This window comes from Bufo gargarizans, chromosome 5, assembly GCF_014858855.1.
Source record: "Bufo gargarizans isolate SCDJY-AF-19 chromosome 5, ASM1485885v1, whole genome shotgun sequence".
Lineage (NCBI taxonomy): Eukaryota > Metazoa > Chordata > Amphibia > Anura > Bufonidae > Bufo > Bufo gargarizans.
Window position 1 is genome coordinate 196,968,664 of NC_058084.1, and position 26,906 is coordinate 196,995,569.

A 26,906-nucleotide genomic window follows, 5' to 3' on the forward strand; every position below is an offset into this window, starting at 1 on the left:
TTGAAGGATGGAGGACGCAGAAGCAGGCTGCGTGCAAGGTCAGATTACTGACAGCCAGGGACTGTAAGTAAATGATTAAAGCCAGGTCCTCCCCAGCAGCTGATAACAGTGCCAGGGCTGCGTGCACTTCTCCCTGTCCCTGCGCTTGGCAGACGCTCCCTCACTAAGCAGAACTGGAGAATGCAGAGTTGAAGCAGCGCACAACAGGGAAGGGAGATCTGCCATCTGCTCAGTGTATAAATGAAAGCAACATGTGGTAAGAGGACCCCTTTGTGCTGCAGGAGATTAACCCTTTAGGGGGAGGGCTATTGTTACTGGCTAGTGAGGGCAGGCGGGATTAGCCTCAGGGTAAGGGCAGTGGCGGCCATCTTAACTGAATAGTGAAATTGCAGTTTGATGCAGACCGGTTGCTATGGGCTGAATCTTATTAAATATGGGGTAAGTTAGTCTAATAGTAACCGATTCTGGAATATCATGTTATTAGTAACTACATATGTGAAAATTGAAATTAGGGTCTAAGTGTGACAGTTATCCTTTAAACCTGGTTTTGTGGGGGCATGTTTCACATTGGTGGATGATGTCCTTTCTAATCCCACGGTTTGTGCACACACACAACATCTTTTTTTTGGGGCCTCCTTTTTTTCAGTGGGGGGGGGGGAATATCTGTTGGGAAATGCTGGTCAGGAATTATCCCGCAGACATCACTACCTGGTGCACTGTGACCTGCCTCCTGATCAGTAAACATCAGCAATTTGATAAATGTTTCCTGAAATTGCAGGAAGGTATCTGTATTGCCAGCATATCTGTAGAGCACAAAGGCATTGTTCAGAGCAACTTTGGTTCGATAGAGCCAACTTCTTGTACCATATTTTTGTTTCGCGCATGACGTTGTATGGCTTGATGACCTGATCTGAAAGGTCCACATCCGCCCATGAATTATTATACTCCTGTACGCAAACAGGTTTGTTGGCTTGAGGGGTGGACCCACATACAGGGACAAGGGTACTGCTGCAACCATGGATTGTGATTAAAATCAGGACGTCTCTCTTATCCCTATATTTCACAAGCAGCATATTTTCGTTGCAGATGGCCCTGTTCTCTCCCACGCTAATTGATAGTCCCAAGAAAGTTTTGGGGAGACCCCTCTGATTCTTACGAATTGTGCCACAGAATGCAGAGGCTCTAGACAAAAAGTAAATTAAGTATTGAAGCTATACCACGGCACTCTACATTTAATCACCAATTCTCAGCAACGTTTCGACCAGTGTGGTCCATTTCAAGCAGTGTACAAAGTGAATAAGGTGCAATACTTATACCCTTAAAATTCAATCACATGATGCAGTTGAGCTCTTCTCCCTTCATATAGACAAAAGGGCTTTCAGCAAAGTGACACTGTTATAGAAGTTATCTTTATATAAATGATATCCTTTGTCTAGTAGAGGATGTGTAAGATCCCATATGATCTTGCCACTAACGCCTAGCGATGGGGGTCATTCTGGGGGGGTCAAGTTTAGTGGCTTTTCCCTCATAGATTCGGAAACGGTAGGTATACCCGTTGGCACTCTCACAGATCTTATAGATTTTAATACAATCCCGGGCCCTTTTATTTGGGAGATGTTGCCTAAATTTGATCCTTCCCTTAAAATAAACAAGGGATTCAACTACAGCAATATTTTGCTCAGGCATATAAAATTGGGAAAAGGTACTAGAATAAAGTGGCCTTATTTTATAAAGTCAATCAAAATAGATAACCAGATAGTGTTAGGTGTCTGTAAAAAAAAGGCCTGAATTTGAATTCAATACATTGGGCCAAATAATATTTTTGTTATTGTGGTGAACGGTAACAATAAGGAAAACGTCTAGTAAGAGACGCGGACATGGTCGTGGTGGTGTTAGTGGACCCTCTGGTGCTGGGAGAGGACGTGGCCGTTCTGCCACAGCCACACGTCCTAGTGTACCAACTACCTCAGGTCCCAGTAGCCGCCAGAATTTACAGCAATACTTGGTGGGGCCCAATGCCGTTCAAAGGATGGTAAGGCCTGAGCAGGTACAGGCATTAGTCAATTGGGTGGCCGACAGTGGATCCAGCACGTTCACATTATCTCCAACCCAGTCTTCTGCAGAAAGCACACAGATGGCGTCTGTAAACCAAGCCCATCAGTCTGTCACATCACCCCCATGCATACCAAGGAAACTGTCTGAGCCTCAAGTTATGCAGCAATCTCTTATGATGTTTGAAGACTCTGCTGGCAGGGTTTCCCAAGGGCATCCACCTAGCCCTTCCCCAGCGGTTGAAGACATAGAATGCACTGACACACAACCACTTATGTTTCCTGATGATGAGGACATGGGAATACCACCTCAGCACGTCTCTGATGATGACGAAACACAGGTGCCAACTGCTGCGTCTTTCTGCAGTGTGCAGACTGAACAGGAGGTCAGGGATCAAGACTAGGTGGAAGACGATGCAGGGGACGATGAGGTCCTAGACCCCACATGGAATGAAGGTCGTGCCACTGACTTTCACAGTTCGGAGGAAGAGGCAGTGGTGAGACCGAGCCAACAGCGTAGCAAAAGAGGGAGCAGTGGGCAAAAGCAGAACACCCGCCGCCAAGAGACTCCGCCTGCTACTGACCGCCGCCATCTGGGACCAAGCACCCCAAAGGCAGCTTCAAGGAGTTCCCTGGCATGGCACTTCTTCAAACAATGTGCTGACGACAAGACCCGAGTGGTTTGCACGCTGTGCCATCAGAGCCTGAAGCGAGGCATTAACGTTCTGAACCTTAGCACAACCTGCATGACCAGGCACCTGCATGCAAAGCATGAACTGCAGTGGAGTAAACACCTTAAAACCAAGGAAGTCACTCAGGCTCCCCCTGCTACCTCTTCTGCTGCTGCCGCCTCGGCCTCTTCTGCTGCTGCCGCCTTGGCCTCTTCCTCCGCCTCTGGAGGAACGTTGGCACCTGCCGCCCAGCAAACAGGGGATGTACCACTAACACCACCACCTCCGTCACCAAGCATCTCAACCATGTCACACGGCAGCGTTCAGCTCTCCATCTCACAAACATTTGAGAGAAAGCGTAAATTCCCACCTAGCCATCCTTGATCCCTGGCTCTGAATGCCAGCATTTCTAAACTACTGGCCTATGAAATGCTGTCATTTAGGCTGGTGGACACAGACAGCTTCAAACAGCTCATGTCGCTTGCTGTCCCACAGTATGTTGTTCCCAGCCGGCACTACTTCTCCAAGAGAGCCGTGCCTTCCCTGCACAACCAAGTATCCGATAAAATCAAGTGTGCACTGCGCAACGCCATCTGTGGCAAGGTCCACCTAATCACAGATACGTGGACCAGTAAGCACGGCCAGGGACGCTATATCTCCCTAACTGCACACTGGGTAAATGTAGTGGCGGCTGGGCCCCAGGTGGAGAGCTGTTTGGCGCACGTCCTTCCGCCGCCAAGGATCGCAGGGCAACATTCTTTGCCTCCTCCTCCTACTCGGCTTCCTCCTCCTCTTCTTCCACCTGCTCATCCAGTCAGCCACACACCTTCATCACTAACTTCAGCACAGCCCGGGGTAAACGTCAGCAGGCCATTCTGAAACTCATATGTTTGGGGGACAGGCCCCACATCGCACAGGAGTTGTGGCAGAGTATAGAACAACAGACCGACGAGTGGTTGCTGCCGGTGAGCCTGAAGCCCGGCCTGGTGGTGTACGATAAAGGGCGAAATCTTGTTGCAGCTCTGGGACTAGCCGGTTTGACGCATATCCCTTGCCTGGCGCATGTGCTGAATTTGGTGGTGCAGAAGTTTATTCACAACTACCCCGACATGTCAGAGCTGCTGCATAAAGTGCGGGCCGTCTGTTCGCGCTTTCAGCGTTCACATCTTGCCGCTGCTCGTCTGTCTGCGCTACAGCATAACTTCGGCCTTCCCGCTCACCGCCTCATATGCGACGTGCCCACCAGGTGGAACTCCACCTTGCACATGCTGGACAGACTGTGCGAGCAGCAGCAGGCCATAGTGGAGTTTCAGCTGCAGCACGCACGGGTCAGTCGCACTGCGGAACAGCACCACTTCACCACCAATGACTGGGCCTCCATGCGAGATCTGTGTGCGCTGTTTCGAGTACTCCACCAACATGGCCAGTGGCGATGACGCCGTTATCAGCGTTACAATACCACTTCTATGTCTCCTTGAGAAAACACTTAGGGCGATGATGGAAGAGGAGGTGGCCCAGGAGGAGGAGGAGGAGGAGGAGGAAGAGGGGTCATTTTTAGCACTTTCAGGCCAGTCTCTTAGAAGTGACTCAGAGGGAGTTTTTTTGCAACAGCAGAGGACAGGTACAAATGTGGCCAGCCAGGGCCCACTACTGGAGGACGAGGATGAAGCATGGTCACAGCGGGGTGGCACCCAATGCAGCTCGGGCCCATCACTGGTGCGTGGCTGGGGGAAAACGCAGGACGATGACAATACACCTCCCACAGAGGACAGCTTGTCCTTACCTCTGGGCAGCCTAGCATACATGAGCGACTACATGCTGCAGTGCCTGCGCAACGACAGCAGAGTTGCCCTCATTTTAACGTGTGCGGACTACTGGGTTGCCACCCTGCTGGATCCACGGTACAAACACAATGTGCCCACCTTACTTCCTGCACTGGAGCGTGATAGGAAGATGCGCGAGTACAAGCACACGTTGGTAGACGCGCTACTGAGAGCATTCCCAAATGTCACAGGGGAACAAGTGGAAGCCCAAGGCGAAGGCAGAGGAGGAGCAAGAGGTCACCAACGCAGCTGTGTCACGGCCAGCTCCTCTGAGGGCAGGGTTAGCGTGGCAGAGATGTGGAAAAGTTTTGTCAACACGCCACAGCTAAGTGCACCACCACCTGATACGGAACGTGTTAGCAGGAGGCAACATTTCACTAACATGGTGGAACAGTACGTGTGCACACCCCTCCACGTACTGACTGATGGTTCGGACCCATTCAACTTCTGGGTCTCTAAATTGTCCACGTGGCCAGAGCTAGCCTTTTATGCCTTGGAGGTGCTGGCGTTTTGACTGAACTTCTGTATTCAGCACGGCAGGGGGCGTCATTACAGACAAATGCAGCCGCCTGTCTACAGCCAATGTGGAGAAGCTGACGTTCATAACCAGGCATGGATCCCACAGGACCTGTCCATCCCTTGTGCAGATTAGACATTAACTACCTCCCCTTAACCATATATTATTGTACTCCAGGGCACTTCCTCATTCAATCCTGTCTGGGTGCCGGTGCCTAAATATATGACAATGGACTGTTCCAATGTTGGGTGACGTGAAGCCTGATTCTCTGCTGACATGAACCCCGAATCTCTGTTATGCGGCCTCTCTCCTCTGTCTGGGTGCCGGGGCCTAAATATATGACAATGGACTGTTCCAGTGTTGGGTGACGTGAAGCCTGATTCTCTGCTATGACATGAAGACTGATTCTCTGCTATGGGACCTCTCTCCAATTGATATTGGTTAATTTCTATTTATTTTATTTATATTTTTATTCATTTCCCTATCCACATTTGTTTGCATGGGATTTAACTACATTTTGCTGCCTTTTGCAGCCCTCTAGCCCTTTCCTGGGCTGCTTTACAGCCTTTTTAGTGCCGAAAAGTTCTGGTCCCCATTGACTTCAATGGGGTTCGGGACGAAGTTCGGGTCGGGTTCGGATCCCGAACATTTCCGGGAAGTTCGGCCGAACTTCTCGAACCCGAACATCAAGGTGTTCGCTCAACTCTACCTTTAAGGAGTAATTTTTATATTTTTCTTTAAGGGGTTTCAAACCAGTATTATTCTATATGTGACATCCCCACTGCACTCCTTAAAAGACAATCACTTGAGAGTCGCCACTGCAACCAGTGACCACATCAGCGGACATCACGTGTTGACGGGACCAGCATTACAGTGGGGGTGGGGCAGTTTTTTGTTTTTTTTTGTTTACATTAAGAAAAAATATAACATATAAAAATATAATACTTCACAAGCTTTACTCTTTATTCTCAACCCCTCTGCTTGCCGGTCAGTGAATGAAAACCTCTTGTTTGCTGTTGTTTCTTGAGGAAAAATTGCCCATATTCTAGTGCTGCTCACTGTGTAACTGTGGCTGGACATGGACATTCAGTCTGTGAATGTCAACCTTAAAAGGTTTCCATTCACTGCCAGCAAGCAGAGATGTAGGAAAGCTAGGGGACCTCCTCTGGCAGCTGAACTAGCCTGTGCTTAACACCTTATAGGCTGCTTGAGTGCCATTTTCCCTCTTTTTAACTCTACCACGTCTTTGGCACAGAAAGGAGCAGTTAAGGGCTCTCTGCCCATCACCCCCGTGTCAGTAAGGAGCCGTGCACGGACATCGCCGTCCTTTTCTAGATCGTGCGCAGTATAGGCGGGAACTTTTCTAGAATGTGCGCAGTATAGGCGGGAATCTCTCCTTGTCAATCTGTGTGCCTTGGGACTGCTGAGCGAACCCCTAGGCCTGGGGAGCCCATTGTTTCATCATTCTGCCAGCAGTAACACGGACTGGTGGGAAGGTTGACATCCGATTGCTATTCCCTATGTGGAAGTGAATACTGGTCTTGTGAAATAAGAGGAATAGATTATATGATTTATGATCAGAAATGGTTACTAGTCTGTGCATTGATAGGATTGCGCTGGTGTCAGAACCTCCCAGGGAGCCAGTAGTGGGATGAGGAACCCACTGGCAGTAAGCAGCTGACAGCCCAGAATGCGGTACAAGTTTAGGGATAATCCAAGAGGGGTAGTCAATGTCCAATCCGGGTCGAGGCAGGCAGCGAAGGTTCAAGGCGGAAGACAGTCCAGGGGTCAGTAGCCGGGAAGGATACAAAGAAACAACAGGCAATAGAAGGATCTGCAGGGAGGCTAGGTGTTCACCATAAGGTGGAATAACTCAGCAATGAACCAGAGCTCAGGCCAGGTCTTTATAGCCAGGGAAGGTAGGAACCACCCTCCCCAGGAACCAATGGCAGGCGAGGAAGGTGGAAGGTGTGTACTGGGAATCTCCCTCAGCAAGGCTCACACCTGACAGCCGGATAATGCAGGAACTCTATGCACCCGGAAATGTGCGAGCAGCCTGTGTACTGCGCACACGCCGTGCACCCGCACCTCGGGCACCAGGTGTTCTACCGAGCTGAAGGGGAACCCGTGCCCTGCGCCGTGCCCGTGGTCCCAGAGTAGGGGTAACACCCCCTGCTTCCTGACAGAGCCCCCCACCAAGGAGCGGCCTCCGGACGCGACCCTGGGAAGGCCTCTCGGGGTGAGCCCGATGGAACGCCCGCACCTTGGCGGCCGCATGGACATTCCCCAAGGGCTCCCAGGAACGCTCCTCGGGACCGTACCCCTTCCAGTGGATGAGATACTCCAGGACCCCACGCCGGCGGCGGGAGTCCAGGATCTCCTGGACTTCATACTCATCATCGTTATTCACCTGGATGGGAGGTGGTGGAGCAGGTGCCCGGTCCGGGAATGGGTTGGCACGGTGTAGTTTCAACAAGGACACGTGGAATACCGGGTGGATTCCCAGGGAAGTAGGCAACTGGAGCTTGGCTGCAACGTTGTTGACCATACTCACGATCTCAAAGGGACCAATGTAACGGGGTCCCAGTTTTCGGGAGGGACAGGACAGCTTGAGGTGCTGTGTGGAAAGCCACACCTTGTCCCCGTCTTTGTACCTGGGGAATTCTGTGCATCTACGGTCTGCCTGCATCTTGTGCCGCTGCTGAGCGGCCTGGAGTTGTTGCGTTAGGGTCCGCCTCAGTTCTCGTAGGAGCCGGAGCCGTTGAGCCACTTCAGGCACTGGGACAAGGGGGAGATCCGGGAGAGTTGCGGGATGATAGCCATAGTTGGCATAGAATGGTGAGAGCCCGGTGGAGGAATGAAGCTGATTGTTGAAGGAAAATTCCGCGAAGGGGAGATGGCTCACCCAGTCGTCTTGTAGATGGGATGTGTAACAGCGAAGGAACTGTTCGAGAGTTTGGTTGGTCCTTTCGGTCTGCCCATTGGACTGGGGGTGATAGGCAGAAGACAGGCTGCGAGTGATATGAAGGCTACGGCAAAACTGGGTCCAAAAGCGGGAGGTGAATTGTGAGCCCCGGTCTGAGACGATGGAATCAGGGAGCCCGTGCAACCGGAACACGTGTTGGAGGAACAACTCTGAGGTTTTTTGGGCCGTCGGGAGACTGGAGGTCGGAATGAAGTGGGACATCTTGGTACATCTGTCCACCACCACCATGATGGTGGTACAGGCTTGTGAAGGCGGTAAGTCCACAATGAAATCCATGGCTATGTTGCGCCATGGAAGGGTTGGCACTGGCAGAGGCTGTAATAACCCAACAGGTTTTGAGGTGGGACGTTTGTAGAGTGCACACACGGAACAAGACTCTATGAAGGAGCGTACGTCGGCTGCCAAAGAGGGCCACCAAAACTGACGTAGGATGCATTCCATGGTGTTGCGCCTACCTCGGTGGCCTGCTGTGGGGTGGTCATGGTGATGCTGTAGTACAGGCAGTCGCTGGGAGACTGGGACGTAGATCCACTGTTGGTGGTAACAAAGCCCCTGCTTCATTGGCAGATGGGCTGCCTCCTCTGGAGCTGGCATGCTGGCCCGTGGGATCCTCTCGATCAAGGAGTGTTGGGTGGCTAGAAAGTATGCGGCTGGCAGGATCGGTTCCGGAGGTGCAGGATCGGCCTCGGAGGAGCACATACGGGACAAGGCATCAGCCTTGCCGTTCTTGGATCCCGGTCGATAGGTAATCTGGAGGCGAAAATGGGAGAAAAAGAGAGCCCACCTGGCTTGTCGAGGACGCAGTCGCTTGGCACTGCGGAGATATTCGAGGTTGCGATGGTCGGTGTACACCACCACAGGGTTTTCGGCTCCTTCCAGCAAATGTCTCCATTCCTCCAGGGCGTCCTTGATAGCGAGCAGCTCCCTCTCACCCACATCATAGTTGCGTTCGGCCCCGGTGAGTTTGCGGGAATAAAAGGCAACGGGATGGAGAAGCTGCTTCTCCCCTTGGACCTGGGAGAGAACAGCCCCGATAGCCCCCTCGGAGGCATCGGTCTCCAGAAAAAACGGGCAAGAGGCGTCCGGTTGTACTAGTATAGGTGCCTGTGTGAACAGCCTCTTAAGGTGCTGTAATGCCTGTTGGACCTTCGGGGTCCATTCAAACAGGGTGTTGCTCCTGGTCAGAGCAGTGATGGGAGCGCAGATCGCTGAAAAGTTCCGAATGAATCGGCGGTAAAAATTGGCAAAACCAATGAACTGCTGCACCATCCGCCGATTGCGGGGGACAGGCCAATTCTGGACAGCCTGGATCTTCCTGGGGTCCATCTCCACTCGACCTGGGGATAGGATGTAGCCCAGGAACTCAATGGACGAAACTTCGAAGGTGCTTTTTTCAAGCTTGCCATAGAGACTGTGGGTCCGCAGACGCTGGAGCACCGATTTGACATGCCGTTCGTGTTGTGGCAGTGATCTGGAGAAGACAAGGATATCGTCCAGATATACCACAACATGGGTATCCAACAGGTCACGGAAGACGTCATTGATGAAGCACTGAAATGTGGCAGGGGCGTTACAGAGCCCGAAGGGCATGACAAGGTACTCGTAGTGCCCAAACCGTGAGCGGAATGCTGTCTTCCACTCATCCCCCTCCCTGACACGAATCAGATTGTAGGCCCCACGAAGGTCGATCTTGGTGAAGAAACGGGCATCCTTGACTCTGTCCAGCAAGTCGGGAATGAGAGGGAGTGGGTACCGGTTTTTCTTGGTGATGTCGTTCAGGGCCCGGTAATCGACACAGGGCCGGAGACCCCCATATTTTTTCCCCACAAAGAAGATGCCGGCCCCAACTGGAGAGGTCGAGGGACGGATGAACCCCTTCGCTAGGCTCTCCTCTATGTAGTCCTTCAGGGCCCTGGTCTCGGGTTCGGACAGATTGTACAAGCGCCCGTACGGCAGTGGGGCTCCAGGGAGCAGGTCAATGGGGCAATCATAAGGCCTGTGTGGCGGCAAGGCGTCTGCTCCTTTTTTTTCAAAAACGTCTGCATAGTCCCGATATTTGTCAGGTAGTCTGTGTTCAACGGTGCCCAGAACCGCAGGAGGGCTTGGAGCCGGAGACGCGTGAACAGGAGAACCGGAGGGGGGCGTGAAGGTGATGGAGCCAGAGGTCCAGTTAATCGTGGGGTTGTGTCTCCTAAGCCAGGGGATGCCTTAAATGACTGGAAACAAGGGGGAAGGCACGATGTCCCACACCAGATCCTTGTCCATAAAACAGTTGCTTGTGCCCGAATCAATGATGGCAGAGAGATCAATATTGTTGTTGCCCAGCTGCAGGGAAACAGGGATGGTGAGATGAGACGAGTTGTTATACATAGGTAGGTTAATGCATACCGTGGGTGTCTCCGGCCTACCTTCGGGAGGTTTGATGGGACAGTCCTTCAGGAAATGGCCCGGTTTTGCGCAATATAAACACAGATGCAAGGTTCTTCTCCTGGTTCTCTCCACTGTGGACAGGGGACCCCGAACAGCCCCGATCTGCATCGGCTCCTCCTGGTTACCGTCTGCTGCCACAGGAACAGGAAGCCTTAAGGGTTCCGACCGGCGCTCCGTTAGAGGCGGGGTCTGTTGTCGCTCCTGTCGTCTTTCCCGGAAGCGGCGATCCAGGTGGGTTACTGAGTCCATCAGGCCCCCCAAGGAGCCCGGCACCCCAATGCGGGCGAGCTCATCCTTGAGCTGCTCGGACAAACTGATGCGGAATTGGTCAATCAAGGCCACCTCGTTCAAGCCCGTATCCGGGGCTACCTCACGGAATTCCATGATGTAATCCTCCACTGGACGTCTGCCCTGGCGGAGGGTGCGCAAGGTACCCCTGGCGGTTGAAGAACGCAGGGGGTCATCATAAAGTCTTTGCATAGCTGCGGCAAAGGACTTCCAAGATGCCAGCACTGGGTCATCGGCTAGTAGGAGTTGGTGCGCCCAGGTCTGGGGAGGCCCTGAGAGCAAGGAAATTGCCGTGCGTACCTTGACGAAGTCCGTGGCATATGTACGTGGCTTCAGGGAAAACAACAGCTCGCAGGAGATGATGAAGGAGCGGTACTTCCTCCGATCTCCTGAAAACCGCTCAGGGAGGCTGACTGACGGCTCGCTAGAGACCACTTCCAGGGTGCGCGCCGGCGTAGGGGGAGGCGAGGGTGGTAGCGCGGTGCGCTCTGCGATGCGCTGCTCCTGTGTGGCAACCCTCTGCAGCAGGTGCTCATGACTCGCATCTCCTGAAAGGCCTGCGTCATGAGGTTAAGTTGCTGGGTCATGGCCGTCATGGGATCCACTGCTTTTGCGGGTTCCATGGTGAAGGCTGAGTTATTATGTCAGAACCTCCCAGGGAGCCAGTAGTGGGATGAGGAACCCACTAGCAGTAAGCAGCTGACAGCCCAGAATGCGGTACAAGTTTAGGGATAATCCAAGAGGGGTAGTCAATGTCCAATCCGGGTCGAGGCAGGCAGCGAAGGTTCAAGGCGGAAGACAGTCCAGGGGTCAGTAGCCGGGAAGGATACAAAGAAACAACAGGCAATAGAAGGATCTGCAGGGAGGCTAGGTGTTCACCATAAGGTGGAATAACTCAGCAATGAACCAGAGCTCAGGCCAGGTCTTTATAGCCAGGGAAGGTAGGAACCACCCTCCCCAGGAACCAATGGCAGGCGAGGAAGGTGGAAGGTGTGTACTGGGAATCTCCCTCAGCAAGGCTCACACCTGACAGCCGGATAATGCAGGAACTCTATGCACCCGGAAATGTGCGAGCAGCCTGTGTACTGCGCACACGCCGTGCACCCGCACCTCGGGCACCAGGTGTTCTACCGAGCTGAAGGGGAACCCGTGCCCTGCGCCGTGCCCGTGGTCCCAGAGTAGGGGTAACACCCCCTGCTTCCTGACAGCTGGTTTCACACCGGAGTCTGTCTGCAGGAGCTCTGTACTGCCGGGTCGCATAGCATTATATTGATTTATGATGCTATGTAACCCTTACAGTTCAGGAATGTATTGGATAACACTGACCGCAATAGGTCAGTGTTATCCAGTACATTCCAGACCTCTAAGGGTTACATAGCATCATAAATCAATATAATGCTATGAGACCCCGGCAGTGCTATGCAAACCAGGACAGCGAGTGTTAAAGCAGCACAGCCAGTGTTTATAATTGTTCTCTGCCTTCTCCTTGTGACCCCATAAGGACCCAGTCCTATAAAACACACTAATGGCACTGGGGTGGGGGGGGGGGAGCTGATGGCACTGGGGGGGGGGGGGGGGGGGGGGGGGGGAGCTGATGGCACTGGGGGGGGGGGGGGGAGAGCTGATGGCACTGGGTGGGGGGGGGAGAGCTGATGGCACTGGGTGGGGGGGGGGGAGAGCTGATGGCACTGGGTGGGGGGGGGGGGGAGAGCTGATGGCACTGGGTGGGGGGGGGGGGAGAGGGGGGAGAGAATGGCACTGGGTGGGGGGGGAGGGGAAGAGCTGATGGCACTGGGTGGGGGGGGGGGGTAAGAGCTATGGCACTGGGTGGGGGGGGGGGGAAAGAGCTGATGGCACGTGGGTGGGGGGCAAGAGCTGATGGCACTGGGTGGGGGAAGAGCTGATGGCAATGGGGTGGGGGAAGAGCTGATGGCAATGGGGTGGGGGAAGAGCTGATGGCAATGGGGTGGGGAAGAGCTGATGGCAATGGGGTGGGGAAGAAGCTGAGGCCATGGGGGTGGGGGAAGAGCTGATGGCAATGGGGGGGGGGAAGAGCTGATGGCAAATGGGGTGGGGGAAGAGCTGATGGCAATGGGGTGGGGGAAGAGCTGATGGCAATGGGGTGGGGAAGAGCTGATGGCAATGGGGTGGGGGAAGAGCTGATGGCAATGCGGTGGGGGAAGACGCTGATGGCAATGGGGTGGGGGAAAGAGCAGATGGCAATGGGGTGGGGGAAGAGCGATGGCAATGGGGTGGGGGACGCGCTGATGGCCATGGGGTGGGGGAAGAGCTGATGGCAATGGGGTGGGGGGAGAGCTGATGGCAATGGGGTGGGGGGAGAGCTGATGGCAATGGGGTGGGGGGAGAGCTGATGGCAATGGGGTGGGGGGAGAGCTGATGGCAATGGGGTGGGGGGAGAGCTGATGGCAATGGGGTGGGGGGAGAGCTGATGGCAATGGGGTGGGGGAAGAGCTGATGGCAATGGGGTGGGGGAGAGCTGACGGCAATGGGGTGGGGAGAGCTGATGGCAATCGGGTAGTGGAGCTAAAGGCACTGGGGTGGGGGAGACCTGAAGGCACTGGGGGAACGGAACTGATGGCACAGGGGGAGCTGATGGCACGGGGGGATAGTGGAGCTGATGACACAGGGGGGTCTGATGAGTTTTTTTGAAGGAAAAAGGTCTATTAATTAATTTTTTCTTATTAGATTACTCGATTAATCGTAAAAAATTATCAATAGAATACTCGATTTCTAAAATAATAGTTTACTGCAGCCCTTCTGGGAACCAATAACTGAAAATACTTGGCTTTTTTATGATGCCAAAACTAAGAAATATGCCCCAAAAGTTCTGCTGCATTTGTGGGGGTCCAATGTTGGCCTTTAGCATAGAAAGAGCGGGGATTCTGGCCAATAAACTGAGCAGCATAAAGGTTTGTCTGCTCTACCATTGCATTTATTAGGGAAAATAAAAAATAAAAAAAAGGTAAAAAAAAGTTGATGGCCTCGAATCCTGTGGTGTCAAATTTAAGACCTGGGGTGGAACTAAAATCAGGCAGTTGGGGGTTGTAATTGTCTGCTGCTACCCAAGTCAGCTCAGGCAGAGCAGGACCTACAACTCTACTGTGTAGACGGGGCAGGGGGGAAGATTCAGCGTTGCTGGACTCCGACGAAGATCAAAACGAAAACTGTGCTTCATCTTCTCTGGCGGGGCAGTGTCCGTATCAGAGCATAGTATTGCGTATGCCTCCTCAGCTGTAAAATGCCTTCTGGCCATAATAGCGTCAGACTGTGGCGTCACAGAACTTTGTGTATAGGTGGGTGGTGTGTGGGCAGATCAGAGGATTTATATCAGAGATCCCAGTGTGTGATCAGTATTCATTTTTCAACTTTTATTCTTACACAGAGCTTCTTCACAGGCTCTGCAGCTGCGATCTCCTCTGATCTCAACAATAAGCATCACAAAGGTTGGTCACTGGATGTGTGGAGGACTGGTGGGGATGGGCAGAACAGAGGGGGGGTGACTTTTTTTTTACAGCTTTTATGCCCAGAGCCTCTTCAAGGCTCCTCAGTTGCGCTCTCCTCTTATCTCCTTTCTGACGAGCTCAGTGTCACGGAGGTGGGTGGGTGGATGTACGGCTGACTTGTAGGGTGGTGGGTGGGTAGAACGGAGGGGTTTTAGATAATTTTTTTACTTCTTCTTAATCTCTGCTCTCGCGATCTCCTTCTCTGACAAGCTCCTTGACAGAACAGAGCTTGTCAGAGCTGGAGTGCTGGCAACTACAGCATTCAACGCTATGATTGGTCAGTCTGCACTGACTGGCCAATCACAACGATCGCCGGCATGGGAGCGCTGTGATTGGTCCTGTGCCAGAGTGCTATGCCGGGCAGCTGTCAAAGACAGTTGCAATCCTGTCCCTGTCACCATGGCTGACAAGGCAGTGACAGGTTGAAACTTGGACATGACTGTACGTCCAAATGCAGTAAATTACTTGCAATTTGGACGTACAGTTACGTCCAAATGTGTGAAAAGGTTAATCAAGACCATCCATCTAATAGGTCAAGAACGATTAGTTGCACAGTCCCACCCGTTGAATCCTCTTGTACATGAATGACGGAGTACTTCCTGCTATTATGCAGGCAAGCCAATCAGAAGAGGTTTCTCCTCCCTGGCACTTAAAGGGGTTGTCCCAGGAAAAATATTCTACAGTTTTCAAACCAGAGCCTGAATACTTTTATAATTGCATGTAAATAAAAATTGGGCATAGCCACTGAGTTATCCAATAAAATGTATCTGTATAGCGCCACCTGCTGCTTGTTCCTTTTCATCCTTCAACTGGCTCCTGAGCTGGGATAGGGAGACCCTAGACACGCCCCCTTAGCTGCAGCAGAAGAGACACTCCCGTTGAGCTACTTTCACACTTGCGGGTGAGTGATCCGGCAAAACGTATGCCAAATGATGGCATTTGTAAGACTAATCAGGATCCTGATCAGTCTGAAAAATGCACTGAAATGCCGGATCAGTCTTTCCGGTGTCGTTAGGAAAAACGGATCCGGCTTTTTTTTTTTTTCACCTTTTTTGGTCTGCGCATGCATTAACCACCTCCGGACCGCCTAACGCGCCGATGCGTCCGGAAGGTGGTTGCTTTTCTCCTCCTGGACGCATCGGCGCGTCATCTCGCGAGACGCGAGATTTCCTGTGAACGCGCGCACACAGGCGCGCGCGCTCACAGGAACGGAAGGTAAGCGAGTGGATCTCCAGCCTGCCAGCGGCGATCGCTCGCTGGCAGGCTGGAGATCCGAATTTTTTAACCCCTAACAGGTATATTAGACGCTGTTTTCATAACAGCGTCTAATATACCTCCTACCTGGTCCTCTGGTGGTCCCTTTTGTTAGGATCGACCACCAGAGGACTCAGGTAGGTCAGTACAGTCCCACCAAACACCACACCACACTACACTACACTACACCCCCCCCCCCCGGTCACTTATTAACCCCTTATAAACCCCTGATCACCCCATATAAACTCCCTGATCACCCCCCTGTCATTGATCACCGCCCTGTCATTGATCACCCCCCTGTCAGGCTCCGTTCAGACGTCCGCATGATTTTTACGGATCCGATCCATGTATCCATGGATCCGTAAAAATCATGCGGACGTCTGAATGGAGCCTTACAGGGGGGGTGATCAGTGACAGGGGGGTGATCACCCTGATTACCCTGATCACCCCCTGTCATTGATAACCCCCCTGTAAGGCTCCATTCAGACGTCCGCATGCGTTCTGTGGATCCGATCCATGTATCCATGGATCCGTAAAAAATCATGCGGACGTCTGAATGGAGCCTTACAGGGGGGGTGATTACCCTGATCACCCCCTGTCATTGATAACCCCCCTGTAAGGCTCCATTCAGACGTCCGCATGCGTTCTGTGGATCCGATCCATGTATCCATGGATCCGTAAAAAATCATGCGGACGTCTGAATGGAGCCTTACAGGGGGGTGATCAGTGACAGGGGGGTGATCACCCTGATCACCCCCTGTCATTGATAACCCCCCTGTAAGGCTCCATTCAGACGTCCGCATGCGTTTTGTGGATCCGATCCATGTATCCATGGATCCGTAAAAAATCATGCGGATGTCTGAATGGAGCCTTACAGGGGGGGTGATCAGTGACAGGGGGGTGATCACCCTGATTACCCTGATCACCCCCTGTCATTGATAACCCCCCTGTAAGGCTCCATTCAGACGTCTGCATGCGTTCTGTGGATCCGATCCATGTATCCATGGATCCGTAAAAATCATGCGGACGTCTGAATGGAGCCTTACAGGGGGGGTGATCAGTGACAGGGGGGTGATTACCCTGATCACCCCCTGTCATTGATAACCCCCCTGTAAGGCTCCATTCAGACGTCCGCATGCGTTTTGTGGATCCGATCCATGTATCCATGGATCCGTAAAAAATCATGCGGATGTCTGAATGGAGCCTTACAGGGGGGGTGATCAGTGACAGGGGGGTGATCACCCTGATTACCCTGATCACCCCCTGTCATTGATAACCCCCCTGTAAGGCTCCATTCAGACGTCCGCATGCGTTCTGTGGATCCGATCCATGTATCCATGGATCCGTAAAAATCATGCGGACGTCTGAATGGAGCCTTACAGGGGGGGTGATCAGTGACAGGGGGGTGATTACCCTGATCACCCCCTGTCATTGATAACCCCCCTGTAAGGCTCCATTCAGACGTCCGCATGCGTTTTGTGGATCCGATCCATGTATCCATGGATCCGTAAAAAATCATGCGGATGTCTGAATGGAGCCTTACAGGGGGGGTGATCAGTGACAGGGGGGTGATCACCCTGATTACCCTGATCACCCCCTGTCATTGATAACCCCCCTGTAAGGCTCCATTCAGACGTCCGCATGCGTTTTGTGGATCCGATCCATGTATCCATGGATCCGTAAAAAATCATGCGGATGTCTGAATGGAGCCTTACAGGGGGGGTGATCAGTGACAGGGGGGTGATCACCCTGATTACCCTGATCACCCCCTGTCATTGATAACCCCCCTGTAAGGCTCCATTCAGACGTCCGCATGCGTTCTGTGGATCCGATCCATGTATCCATGGATCCGTAAAAAATCATGCGGACTGTCTGAATGGAGCCTTACAGGGGGGGTGATCAGTGACAGGGGGGTGATCACCCTGATTACCCTGATCACCCCCTGTCATTGATAACCCCCCTGTAAGGCTCCATTCAGACGTCCGCATGCGTTCTGTGGATCCGATCCATGTATCCATGGATCCGTAAAAATCATGCGGACGTCTGAATGGAGCCTTACAGGGGGGGTGATCAGTGACAGGGGGGTGATTACCCTGATCACCCCCTGTCATTGATAACCCCCCTGTAAGGCTCCATTCAGACGTCCGCATGCGTTCTGTGGATCCGATCCATGTATCCATGGATCCGTAAAAAATCATGCGGATGTCTGAATGGAGCCTTACAGGGGGGGTGATCAATGACAGGGGGGTGATCAGGGAGTCTATATGGGTGATCACCCCCCTGTCATTGATCACTCCCCCCCTGGTAAGGCTCCATTCAGCCATTTTTTTTGGCACAAGTTAGCGGAAATTTTTTGTTTGTTTTTGTTTTCGTTTTTTCTTACAAAGTCTCATATTCCACTAACTTGTGTCAAAAAATAAAATCTCACATGGACGCACCATACCCCTCACGGAATCCAAATGCGTAAACATTTTTAGACATTTATATTCCAGACTTCTTCTCACGCTTTAGGGCCCCTAAAAAGCCAGGGCAGTATAAATACCCCACATGTGACCCCATTTCGGAAAGAAGACACCCCAAGGTATTCCGTGAGGGGCATATTGAGTCCATGAAAGATTGAAATTTTTGTCCTAAGTTAGCGGAAAGTGAGACTTTGTGAGAAAAAAAACAAAAAAAATCAATATCCGCTAACTTATGCAAAAAAAAAAAAATTCTAGGAACTCGCCATGCCCCTCATTGAATACCTCGGGGTGTCTTCTTTCCAAAGTGGGGTCACATGTGGGGTATTTATACTGCCCTGGCTTTTTAGGGGCCCGAAAGTGTGAGAAGAAGTCTGGGATCCAAATGTCTAAAAATGCCCTCCTAAAAGGAATTTGGGCCCCTTTGCGCATCTAGGCTGCAAAAAAGTGTCACACATCTGGTATCGCCGTACTCAGGAGAAGTTGGGCAATGTGTTTTGGGGTGTCATTTTACATATACCCATGCTGGGTGAGAGAAATATCTTGGTCAAATGCCAACTTTGTATAAAAAAAATGGGAAAAGTTGTCTTTTGCCAAGATATTTCTCTCACCCAGCATGGGTATATGTAAAATGACACCCCAAAACACATTCCCCAACTTCTCCTGAGTACTGGCGATACCAGATGTGTGACACTTTTTTGCAGCCAAGGTGGGCAAAGGGGCACCTTTCAGATTTCGCAGGCCATTTTTTACACATTTTGATTTCAAGGTACTTCTTACACATTTGGGCCCCTAAATTGCCAGGGCAGTATAACTACGCCACAAGTGACCCCATTTTGGAAAGAAGACACCCCAAGGTATTCCGTGGGGGGCACGGCGAGTTCCTAGAATTTTTTATTTTTTGTCACAATTTAGCGGAAAATGATGATTTTTCTTTTTTTTTTTCTTTTTTCCTTACAAAGTCTCATATTCCACTAACTTGCGACAAAAAATAAAAAATTCTAGGAACTCGCCATGCCCCTCACGGAATACCTTGGGGTGTCTTCTTTCCAAAATGGGGTCACTTGTGGCGTAGTTATACTGCCCTGGCAATTTAGGGGCCCTAATGTGTGAGAAGAACTTTGCAATCAAAATGTGTAAAAAATGCCCTGCAAAATCCGAAAGGTGCACTTTGGAATATGTGCCCCTTTGCCCACCTTGGCAGCAAAAAAGTGTGACACATCTGGTATCGCCGTACTCAGGAGAAGTTGGGCAATGTGTTTTGGGGTGTCATTTTACATATACCCATGCTGGGTGAGAAAAATATCTTGGTCAAATGCCAACTTTGTATAAAAAAATTGGAAAAGTTGTCTTTTGCCAAGATATTTCTCTCACCCAGCATGGGTATATGTAAAATGACAGCCCAAAACACATTCCCCAACTTCTCCTGAGTACGGCGATACCAGATGTGTGACACTTTTTTGATGCCAAGGTGGGCAAAGGGGCACATATTCCAAAGTGCACCTTTCGGATTTCACCGGTCATTTTTTACACATTTTGATTGCAAAGTACTTCTCACACATTTGGGCCCCTAAATTGCCAGGGCAGTATAACTACGCCACAAGTGACCCCATTTTGGAAAGAAGACACCCCATGGTATTCCGTGAGGGGCATGGCGAGTTCCTAGAATTTTTTATTTTTTGTCGCAAGTTAGTGGAATATGAGACTTTGTAAGGAAAAAAGAGAAAAAAAAAAAATCATCATTTTCCGCTAACTTGTGACAAAAAATAAAAAATTCTAGGAACTCGCAGTGCCCCTCACGGAATACCTTAGGGTGTCTTCTTTCCAAAATGGGGTCACTTGTGGCGTAGTTATACTGCCCTGGCAATTTAGGGGCCCAAATGTGTGAGAAGTACCTTGCAATCAAAATGTGTAAAAAATGGCCTGCAAAATCCGAAAGGTGCACTTTGGAATATGTGCCCCTTTGCCCACCTTGGCAGCAAAAAAGTGTGACACATCTGGTATCGCCGTACTCAGGAGAAGTTGGGCAATGTGTTTTGGGGTGTCATTTTACATATACCCATGCTGGGTGAGAAAAATATCTTGGTCAAATGCCAACTTTGTATAAAAAAATGGGAAAAGTTGTCTTTTGCCAAGATATTTCTCTCACCCAGCATGGGTATATGTAAAATGACACCCCAAAACACATTCCCCAACTTCTCCTGAGTACGGCGATACCACATGTGTGACACTTTTTTGCTGCCAAGGTGGGCAAAGGGGCGCATATTCCAAAGTGCACCTTTCGGATTTCACCGGTCATTTCTTACACATTTTGATTGCAAAGTTCTTCTCACACATTTGGGCCCCTAAATTGCCAGGGCAGTATAACTACCCCACAAGTGACCCCATTTTGGAAAGAAGACACCCCAAGGTATTCTGTGAGGGGCATGGTGAGTTCCTAGAATTTTTTTTTTTTTGTCGCAAGTTAGTGGAATATGAGACTTTGTAAGAAAAAAAAAAAATAAAAAATCATCATCATTTTCCGCTAACTTGTGACAAAAAATAAAAAGTTCTATGAACTCACTATGCCCATCAGCGAATACCTTAGGGTGTCTACTTTCCGAAATGGGGTCATTTGTGGGGTTTTTCTACTGTTTGGGCATTGTAGAACCTCAGGAAACATGACAGGTGCTCAGAAAATCAGAGCCGTTTCAAAAAGCGGAAATTCACATTTTTGTACCATAGTTTGTAAATGCTATAACTTTTACCCAAACCATTTTTTTTTTGCCCAAACATTTTTTTTTTATCAAAGACATGTAGAACTATAAATTTAGCGAAAAATTTATATATGGATGTCGTTTTTTTTGCAAAATTTCACAGCTGAAAGTGAAAAATGTCATTTTTTTGCAAAAAAATCGTTACATTTTGATTAATAACAAAAAAAGTAAAAATGTCAGCAGCAATAAAATACCACCAAATGAAAGCTCCATTAGTGAGAAGAAAAGGAGGTAAAATTCATTTGGGTGGTAAGTTGCATGACCGAGCGATAAACGGTGAAAGTAGTGTAGTGCCGAAGTGTAAAAAGTGGCCTGGTCATGAAGGGGGTTTCACCTAGCGGGGCTGAAGTGGTTAAGGACGGATCCGGCATTCTGGTATTTTTAATGCCGGATCCGGCATTCTGGTATTTTTAATGCCGGATCCGGCACTAATACATTCCTATGGAAAAAAATGCCGGGGACGGCATTCCAGCAAGTGTTCCGTTTTTTTTTTGGGCCGGAGATAAAATCGAAGCATGCTGCTGTATTATCTCCGTCCTGATCAGTCAAAAAGACTGAACTGAAGACATCCTGATGCATCCTGAATGGATTGCTCTCCATTCAGAATGCATGGGGATATGCCTGATCAGTTCTTTTCCGGTATAGAGCCCCTAGTATAGAACTCTATGCCAGAAAAGAAAACCACTAGTGTGAAAGTACCCTTATAAATCTAGCAGAGCAAAGAATGGGGAGATCTCTGGATCCATGTGAGGTACAGGGCTGGTTCTAGCTTTATTAGAAAGAGGTTGTCATGTCCTGTATGATTTTCATTTTTTTACATTAGTCATGGGATAAACCCTGAAGACATTCTCAAAAGGGAATTAAATGAACATAAGGGCTGCATGATAAGTATGTAACAGCAATATCTGAATATGGGAGCATTTTTGTTCAATAATCTCAATTGAAAATTTTAAATACTGTATGAGCTAACAGAAAATAAACTATTTAATGGTGGGAGAATCCCTTTAATGACTGCGACCAGCATAATGCCGATCGCGGTGATTAGAGATGAGCGAATTTCATATTTTTAAATTCGTTCACGCTAGGGCTGCAGCAAATGATAATTTTAGTAATCAAGTAATCTATTGATTATTTCAACAATTAATCGAGTACTATAATAAGAAAAACCTTCTTAAAATAACGTATTGCTTTACAAAAACAATCAGACCCCCAGGCTGCCACCATGAGACCCTCACTTGCTGCAATCAGAGCCAGACCCCCCCCCCCCCCCCCCCCCCATTGCCATGTCTCCACTCCCCAGGTGCCTCCTTGCCATTCATTGCCATGTGATGTCCTCCAGTGCCATCAGATCAGCCCCTCCATGCCATGTTCCCCACTCCCACAGTGCCATCAGATCAGCCCCTCCATGCCATGTCCCCCACTCCCCCAGTGCCATCAGATCAGCCCCTCCATGCCATGTCCCCCACTGCCCCAGTGCCATCAGATACTTCCATGTCCCCCAGTGCCATCAGATATCATCAGCCCCTCCATGCCATGTCCCCTACTCCCCCAGTGCCATCCGATATCATACGTCATGCCATGTCCCCCATTCCCCCAGTGCCATCAGATAACAGCCCTTCCATGTCCCCCACTGCCATCAGATCATGCCATGTCCCCCACTCCCCCAGTGCCAGATATTCTCAGCCCCTCCATACCATGTCCCCCACTCCCCCAGTGCCATCAGATATCGTCAGCCCCTCCATGCCATGTCCCCCACTGTCATCAAATATCATCAGCCCCTCCATGCCATTGCCATCCATGTCCCTCAGTGCCATTAGATTTAATCAGACCCTTCCTGCCATGGCCCCCACTCCCCCAGTGTCATCCGATCATGCCATGGCCCCCACTCCCATTAGATATAAGCCCCTCCATGTCATGACACTGGAGGAGTGGGGGACATCAGATAGCATCTGCCCCTCCATACTATTGCCATCCATCTCCCCCCAGCGCCATCAGCCCCTTCAAATCACTAAGATCACCCCCAGCATATTCGGGCCCCTGCTAGTGCTAACTTTATACTTACTTTTCCTGGCAGTGCGCTGACATGGAGTGCGCAGGAGACGGACCGCGTCTTCTTCCCAGCATGCACTGAGAGGGACCTGAGGTCACACACAATGTCAGCCAGCACGCACTGACGGTGTGTGCACGCAAGGCCCTGCAGCGCGGTGCTGACGTGAGGACACAGAGCAGTGATTGAAAGGCTTTACTTCACTCATGCTCTGTGGTCACGTGATTTAAACAAATTCTCGATGCAGGGAAACTGCATTGAGGATTTTTTTGCATCGATTACATCAATAATTTGTTGCAGCCCTAGTTCATGCTTCATTTAATGGTAAAAGGTGAATTGCGTTATGGATTCAATTACCACGGACCATAACGCAATTCTATGACGGAAGGCATTCTGTTATTCATTCCGTCATAAGAGAAGCCTATGGACTGCAAAACGGATCCGTTCCGTTTCCGTTATGCAGGGGAGTCCTCTCCTGCATAACGGAAACGGGACGGATCCGTTTTGCAGCCCATAGACTTCTATTCTGACAGAATGAATAACAGAATGCCTCTAAAGGCATTTTGTTGTGCATTTCATCATAGAATTGCATTATGGTCCGTGGCAACAGAATACATAACGCAACTTGCAGGATGACAGGTCAAACTGGATGGACATATGTCTTTTTTCGGCCTTATGTACTAGGTACTATGCAATTCACTTTTTACCAGTAAATGAAGCGTGAACGAATTTCATAACCTGAAAGTCGCTCATCTCTAGTGGTGATAAAAGCCTTTAGATGCTGTGATCAAGTGTGATCATGGCATCTAAACTTTGAAAAACCCAGAATACAGGTATCCCCGTATGGCCAATGGGGATGCCGGCAATTGACTTTAATACGCTGGGTCTCTCTGAAGAGAAATTAGAGATTCAGATATTACCATGGTATATATTAAATAAAAAATATATATATTTTAAAAATAAATGAAAATATTGAGTGTTCTAGTCTCCTACACTGGCTACAAAAACATTAAAAAAGTAAAATAATAAATATAAAAAAAATATAAAAATTTTAATCACCCTACTTTACTTACAATAAAAAATTTAATTCATAAATAAAAAATATAAAGATCATGGTAATTAATGCATCTGAAAACGCCTGTACTATTAAAATGTATTTCCAATACAGCCACTTTTTTCATCGCTTCTCTTGATACTGCGGCCATACAACTAGGAAGCACAGCGCAACAATACTCACGAAAGAAAGAAGGTGGAGGTAAGGGTTTCCCAGAACGCAATACGAGCCAGATACGGGACCCAACCCAAACCCAGCGAACAGTAATTGGCGATCCAAAACAGCTCAAATATATATATATATATATATATATATATATATATATATATATATATATACACACATACATATACACAACTATAAGACTTGAATTATTAACGGCAACATCTCCATAAGCAATATTGTTGAAATTACCATTTCCAGTACAGCATATAGAGAATAAATAAATTTCATTGCGCAATATATGATAATTCACCCAATCAATACCGTGACCTCTAATAATCAGCAGGATCAGTATAACAGTACATGGACTGATGTCCTCTGAAATAATATTACAATATATACGGGCTTCAGTGAAAACCCCTAAAGAGACTTGTTATATATTTACCTGTTCTGTGGCAGAATAGTGTTTTTGCTGAAAGACCAATGAATATTAATTAGCAATATCGACACAAGATATATAATTGTGACATCCAATAACTTTTATTTGCCTATATTGATGAGCTGATATTATAGTCTGCAGGTTTGTACCGTATGTTATACAGATCATTGAGTCACATTTATAAAGGTGCAAACCATAGCTAACTTAATTTTGTGTCATTAGACGCTACTATTTATATCATTGTGGGCTATCAACAATTGGTTATTAGTGTGTATTTTAGGATGTTTTAATGAAGTTTTTTGGGGAGATATTTTAATATACAATATTAATAAATATAATCAAGTTTTACTAATATTACTGAATCCATGGTGTGTTCAGATGTAGGTGTGCCTAACTATACTAGAATAAATATTACATTTTGTTTGGCTGTTAACCCTTGCTTTGTTACTGGAAAAAAGAAGTTAAGAAAGTTTGTAAAATCAATTTTGAACACGTTGAGGGGTGTAGTTTCTAAAATGGGGTCATTTGTGGGTGGTTTCTTTTATGTAAGCCTCACAAAGTGACTTCAGACCTGAACTGGTCGTTAAAAGTGGGTTTTGGAAATTTCCTGAAAAATTTCAAGATTTGCTTCTAACCCTGGGTTCACACCTGAGCGTTCTGAAAGGAGAGCTCTGTATGCGCGATTGTACCGGCGTTTACAATCGCGCATACAGAGACAGGTGAACACACATTGTCGCGCGTTCCAGAATATCTATGTACGGGAACGCGCGACAAAACGCCCCCAAAAAGCTCAAGAACTTGTTTGAGCGTCGGGTGTTTTACAGCGCGATCGTACGCGCTGTAAAACGCCCAGGTGAGAACCATTCCCGTAGGGAACGCGCTGTAAAACGCTCAGGTGTGAACTTAGGGTAAATTTCTAAGCCCTTTAAATGTCACAAAAAAGAAAATGTACATTACAAAATGATCCAAACATGAAGTACGCATATGGGGAATATAAAGTAATAACTATTTTAGGAGGTATCACTATCTGTTTTAAGAGCAGAGAAATTGGAATTTTGAAAATTGCTAATTTTTCGAAATATTTTGTAAATTTGGTAATTTTTTTTTATAAATAAAAATGTTATATTTTGACTCAAATTTACCACTGTCTTGAAGTACAATATGTGACAAGAAAATCTCAGAATGGCCTGGATAAGTAAAAGAGTTTTAAAGCTATCACCACAAAAAAAAATGGCCTGGTCCTTAAAGGGGTATTCCCATCTCAGACAATGAGGGCATATCGCTAGGATATGCCCCCATTGTCGGATAGGTGCGGGTTCCGCGGCTGGGACCAGCACCTACAACGTGAACAAAGCGGGGAGCGCTGTGGCTGAGGGACCCGGTCCGTCCACCACCAAGCGCTGCTCCCATAGAAGCGAATGCATAGTGCGCCCTCCGTTCATTTCCCGGCTCCGTTCTAATTGTAGCTGCGGGTCCCAGTGGTGGGCCCCGCACCTATCTGACAATGGGGGCATATCCTAGCGATATGCCCTCATTGTCTAAGATGGGAAAACCCCTTTAAGGTGAAAAATGGCAGAGTCCTGAAGGGGTTAAAGAGAAAAGGATTGCCATATACAACAAGCCGAGAAATTACAGATTCCTGCGTCATGCAAAAAAGGTTAGAGCAGGACCCCCAAAAAACACCAAATTAATTTACAGGTGCATACTGCCATGGCTGACATGGAAAAGCAAGCAAACACAGCATGTAGCAACACCCTGCTTTATGCGCAGACATGCAAATATTGGAGACGTGGATACAGAAGTGCATTACTGCATCACATACTGTACGTGAAAACAGCCGCATATTTTCATGTACCGCAAGTAAAGCCATAACACATCGCAGAATACTCCATGTTTTCAATGTTTGCGCATAGTAGTATTGCTACATGTAATGTCTGATTTTTGATCAGTGTCAGACATTGCGAAAAAACATTTGCATATAATTTAATTTCTTGTCATTTTGATAAAAAAAAAAAAAAAAGATTAAAAAAATGTTAGAATAATGTGTGCAGTGAAAAACAACATGCATGGATCTGATCACAATCTTTTCTGTCTAATTTGAGGTGCAGGATATTACCTTTTCCTGAGACTAAGGAGTCTGCTAGAATAAGAGCAGCCGATCTGTTCCTTCCGGCAACAAAGCAGTCACTACAAGTTCTGTGTTTGCATACTCCTAGAACTCCTGGTCTTCAGCGTCCGCCTCCTGGTGTCAGAGCAGGGAATTCACAACAACCTTTCAGTTTCATTTCTCACAAATGCCACTGCTCAGCTGACAACACACACGCCCTGAGTAACAGAAACATTACACCATTTAACCCATGCCTGACCCCTTCAGTTCACTGAATATATTAAATATACCTATTCAACTACTATTTGTAAAAAGCAGCAGTTTCAGGCGCACTTGAG

General features: G+C 48.9%; 1 protein-coding gene across 2 annotated transcripts in view; it reads right to left on the reverse strand.

Moving 5' to 3' along the window:
- The window catches only part of TRANK1 (tetratricopeptide repeat and ankyrin repeat containing 1), a 183,865-nt gene extending 157,174 nt beyond the window's left edge, over window positions 1–26,691 (reverse strand). The window contains exons 1-2 of one of the 2 annotated variants that reach the window (XM_044292743.1): window positions 26,578–26,666; window positions 24,468–24,494 (exon numbers count right to left, since the gene is read on the reverse strand). The gene's annotated coding sequence lies outside the window, so the exon portion shown is untranslated. Of the gene's footprint in view, window positions 1–24,467; window positions 24,495–26,577 lie in introns of both variants that reach the window. The other variant, XM_044292742.1, reaches the window with a different exon arrangement.
- Between the last annotated feature and the right edge of the window lie 215 nt (window positions 26,692–26,906).